The following is a 6,000-nucleotide window of genomic DNA, read 5'->3' as shown; positions in this document are numbered from 1 at the left end:
TAGAAAGAACAAGTCATGTATAACAGACAAAAATAAAAAATATGAATAAATTATGTGGGATGGAGGGAGTAGTAAAATATCTATTTCAATGTACATAGTGAACTTCTAAACCCAAACGTATTCTACTTGTATTTATTAAATACACTTTACTTATACGGTGTAATTATGCATTATTGGATAACATAAATATTAAAAATAATAATATATTAATGTAAATATAGATTACAGAGAAAATAAATTATATATATTATCTGAAATTTATTAAGTTGATAATTATTATTATTTGTAAAATAGAAGTCATAAAATTATAAATAAATAAAGTATTTTTTTTTTGTTTTTTTATTTCAGTTAAAATTTATATTATTTATTTCGTGCAATTTTTTAATTAAAATATACTCCCTCCGTCTATTTTCTAATGTCCTATTTGATATTTACGCATATTTTTAGGCATTTAGGGTTTTGGTTATAAAATGACAAATTTGCCCTTAATCTTGTATATAAAAAATGAAAGAATAAATAAAGCAAATGCAAAAGAGTAAATTTTGTGTATAAAAATAAAAATAGGACAATAATTGTTCGACATTCCAAATAAGAAAGTAGGACTTTAGTTTGTGGATGGAGGGAGTATTATTTAATTTTATAAATATCATATTAATATATTATTTAAATTAAAGTAAAAAATTATCATCTTAATTTCAAATTAAAATCAAACAAACTCTAAATATTGTGAAAAATTAAAAAAAAAAAGTACAATAAAACATAAAATAATAATAATAATAATAATAATAATAATAATAATAATGATAAAAAAAAAAAATCCAAAATCTCACATGCTTGTAGTCAATATGGGTTGGCCACAAAAATATGCTTTAGTTTTAATAGGGAAAAAGGGCTCCTTAAAAATAGCTGTCTTAAAGAAATTAAATAATTAAGAAATATATATATATATATGTATATTGTCAAAAAGAGAGTTAGGCATGCAATTTATAAATAAATTTGCTACGTTAACTAATAAATAAAAATAATGAATAATTTTGGCCAATTTGGAATAACTTTCTACTTAAGTAACCAGCATTTGCCAAACCTAACTTCATTTAAATAATTCTTCCAGATTTGGAATTTTACAACTGTGAATGATTTTTAAATAAAATAGTAATAATAATATTTTCTATTATTACAATTATTATTATTATTATTTTAATGGGCACTTTTATTTATTTAAAAATATATATATATACATAATTATTGACTATGTATATAGGTGTTGCAGTACTATAAAAGTGACTACTGCAAAATTTAAGACTCAGTCAAAAAGTTACTGATGTAAAATATATAATTAATTTTAATCTAAATTAATTAATGTCAGTGTAAAGTCATTCAAAGAATCCATCAAGTCAAAGTCAAGTTAAATACTACTCCAATTTCGTTCCCTGTAAAAGGAAATTTTTATTTCTACACACTCCCGAAATTAAGTATCGTTTTAACTTTTGCACGTAATTTTAGAAATATTAATATTATATTAAAATATAATAAAAATAAAATAAAAAAACTAAAATAACTTTATTAGTATGTATTATATAAAGGTAATGATATTTATATAATATACTGTAAGTTGTAAGGGTATTTGTAATGTTAGATAGATAGTACAGTTACTGAAAAAAGAAATTGATACTTTGTTATGAGACGAACTAAAATGAAAAAATGGATACTTTGTTATGTGACGAACTAAAATAAAAAAATGGATACTTTGTTATGAGACGGAGGGAGTATATTTTTATATTTTTAATACTCCCTCCGTCTTATAAGTAAATATTCATTTGTTTTTCGCATATAGTTTTAAAAATATTAGTATTATATTAGGATATGTAGGAATAAAGTGGAAATGACTAAAATAACTTTATTAGTATGTATGATATAATGGTAATGACATTTGTGTAATATATTGTAAGTTGCAAGGGTAGTTGTAATGTTAGTTAGATATTACAATTACTAAAAAAGGAAATGAATACTTAGTTATGGAACGGACTAAAATGAATACTTTGTTATGGGACGGAGGGAGTACTTTCTCCGTCCCAATACAATAATTTTGTTTACCGTTTTTGTTTATCCCAAAACAATAGCTATATTTCCATAAATAACCATATCACCATAAAACTACCCCTACTTTTTCATTTTTATTACACAGTTGTCATTATCTTTTACATTAATACACTTACAAGGACAAAAAAGTCTTTTATCCATAATTTTTACTCACTATCAATATAATATCAATATTCCTTAAATCTTGTGTCCAAACCTATTAAGACTATATTTATGGAACGGATGAGTAGTTTTTATGTTTCATTTATTGTATCCATTTTTTTATTTTTATCTGTCATATTTATTCTGCCATTTTTATTATTTGAAAAAAAAATTATTCACTTTAATTTTATTTTTAACCTTTAATTTATAATTTTTCAAATTTTAATTAAATTAATTAGTTATCTTACTCTTAATATAAAATTATTTTTATTATACAATAATTATTTTTACTAATATATTCTTAATTATTTATTAATTATATTCTTCATAAATTCTCGTATCTATAAATGAAGGAGACACGGTAGGCGGAACATATGGAGTATTATAGTAAAAAATAAAATAAAAATATTAATGTTAATATTATGTAGTAAAAAAATAATGAAATTTATATAATATCTTATAAATGGTAAATGTATTCATCATATTAAATATGCAGTAAAATTACTGAATTAAAAAACAATATTCATATTTTGGGACTGACATAAATAAAAAACTAAAACCGTAATTATGAGACGAAGAGAGTATTTCATTTGAAAATAAAAATATGTTTGTTTATCGTTTTAATAAAAATATATATTTTTAAATTTATATTCATTATTTTTTATATATTTATGTAAAATGTTATTAATTGATTTCAAATATATTTTATACTAATTTTACTTCAATTGAAAGTATATTTTACTAATTATATAAAATTACAATATATTTTTATAAAAAAGTAAGAATTAAAACTAATTATGTCATATTTTTTCTACTATCCGTTAAATCTTAGTAAATAATAATTAATTTTTTTACTAATTATTCTACTTATTCAACTATTTTATTATTAATCTTTTTAATAAATTTCATATAATATTTTTATTTTACATTTTATGAAGCGAAAGAAGTATTATTATTATTTCTTTTAATTTCTATACGCTACAACTTTAAGCACATATTTATAAGACAAAGAGCGAATATTGGGTGTGTTCATTTTATATTTTGGAATGAAACATAAAAATTAATATTTTTTGTATTAAATTGTTGATTTTTATAGATTTAATAAAAGTTCAATTATTTTATATTTTCTTTATTCAACTCAAAGTATTATTTTTATTATTTTTGTCTTTTTCATTTAAAAGTATAAAATTCATATTTAAATAAAAATGTAATTACACACTAATATCAAAATATTTTTAAATTTTTATATAAATTACAAACGTATTATTATAAATACAATTAATTTATGTATAAAGTCAAAAAAACAAAAATATTAACCTTTATAACCTTTTAGACACTTTTATGAATCAATAAAATACTATAATTAAAAGTTACTACAAAACCCCAAAAAATTAATTTGAAGTGTGACTGATAGGAGTAGTATAAAAATATTAAACATTACTCCATCCGTCTTAATTCAAAATATTTTTTACTATTTTTGTCTGTTATACTTAAAAGTATATATTTTCTATTTTAATAAAAATAACCATACAGTAATACTAAAATATTTTAACTTTTTACTTAAATTACAAAAAATGCCATTTCATATATAATTAATTTATACATAAAATCAAATAGAAAAAATATCAAAACTTTTTTTTACACTTCCAAATAGGAAGGAGTATTATTGATCAACATGCAATTAGATTAAATATCTATAGATACAATACAAATATATAAAATATTTAAAATTGCTTCAAGGCTATTTTATAAATTTTATTTCTTCATTTTTTTTTTTATTATTATATTATCATTGCAAATTTTTATAAAATATACTCCCTCCATCCACGAACTAATGTCCTACTTTCCTATTTTGGACGTCCAACCACTATTGTCCTTTTCATTTTTTAAACACAAATGTTACATTTTTACCCTTCATTCATTTATTACTTTTAATCTCTACCATACACTTAAGGACAAATTTGTCCATTCATAACAAAAAGACAATCACCTAAAAAACCGTGTAAATATACTTTAGAACAATAAAAAATGGACGAAGGAAATAGTATTTTTTCATAAATAAAAACACAATTGTTTTTTTTTAAAAAAAAAAAACATAAAAAGAATCAACCCCAAATAATTATTAATATTGCATAAATAATGGTTACATTTTCTTGAAAATATATAAATAAACACTATTTAATACGTATGAAATAAAAAAAATATATTTATTCTTACAAAATTCATATAAATTTACATTTAAATTAAACCTCAAATAAAAAAATTCGATTTCAAATCAAAATTAAAAAAATCAAATAATTTTTTGTTTAAAATTTAATTATTTTTTAAATGCAAAACTTTGTTTATTTAGTGATTTTAAATATATATATATATATATATCATGCAAAATTTACAATAGAAAACAAAACAATAAGCACAAAGTGAGCAATCTCCCTTTTGCTATATTTGGATTAATATTTGACAAATGTATTTCAAAATTGGTTATGAATTCAATTCTACTATCTTCAATATCTAAATATGAATTTTATATTATTTATTTATTGAGCTCTAATATTTTTATATAATATGAATTTTATCACTATCATATTAGTCTTAGGGTTTGTTTGTTTGAAATCCAATAAAATCCTAAATAAATATAATCAATGTATTTATTTTTTAGAATAGGTAGATATGAACTTTACACAACAGTAAAATACTTTTCCATTTATTCTAAAATTATAAAGACAATTTTATTTTTCAATCTATATTATATATATATTTTTAAAAAAAAACAAACAAACAAAAGAATCATTATATTCTTACATATAATCTATTACACACATTCCTATATGGAACAAAAATAAATAGTTAAAATCCCAAAATATTACTTTATTTATATTTTTTTAAGAATAAAAATATCAACTTATCTTGTACACTTATATTAATTAATAAAATATTACTCCATCTGTCCCATAAATATAGTTTTAATTGGGTTGGACACGAGATTTAAGGAATATTGATATTATATTGGTAGTTGGTAAAAAGTATGGATAAAAAACTTTTTTTTGTCCTTGTAAATATGTTAGTGTAAAATGTAGCGGTAATTGTTGTAATAAAAATGAAAAAGTAAGGGTAATTTTATAGTGATATGATTATTTATGGAAATAAGACTATTATTTTGAGATGAAAAAAAATAGTAAATAAGACTATTGTATTGAAACGAATGAAGTATTATTTTTTAATTCGAAAAAAAAGACCCTCTAAAAGAAATTGAGAGAGTATTATTTTTTATTAACTAAAAAAACTAACAAAAATATATATGTATATGAGTCGAGTGGGGGCCCACGAAGGAGACGAAAAATCGCAGACGTCTAGTGGGCCCAGAGACACTTAGGATTTGACATAGATATGATTCATCTGGGCCCACCAATCATGCTGAAGGCCCAACTTGCTCCACTTGCTCCACCATTTTAATTGCCATTATATATATTTATATTTAAAATAAGTATTGTTTGTTATATACTACATATAATAGGTAAAATTATTTTATATAAAAATAATAGTTTAAATTGAGTTTGGAAGTTCGAATATTTTATTTAAATAATATTTAATAAAAAAAATATTGAGCCTAAATGGTAAAAATTTAAAAGAAGTTAATTAGTAACACACCCTTAAGCATTTGGGTTTCTTTTGATTTTATTTGAAAAAAATTAATTTTAGTTTGATATTAAAATAATATATAATGTGATATTTATGTGAATTCAAATAGTAGATATCCAA

The sequence above is a fragment of the Andrographis paniculata genome, unplaced genomic scaffold, assembly GCF_009805555.1.
Source record: "Andrographis paniculata isolate CXL003 unplaced genomic scaffold, ASM980555v1 Contig33END, whole genome shotgun sequence".
In the NCBI taxonomy this organism is placed as follows: Eukaryota; Viridiplantae; Streptophyta; class Magnoliopsida; order Lamiales; family Acanthaceae; genus Andrographis; species Andrographis paniculata.
Note: the sequence above shows the minus strand (reverse complement) of the source record.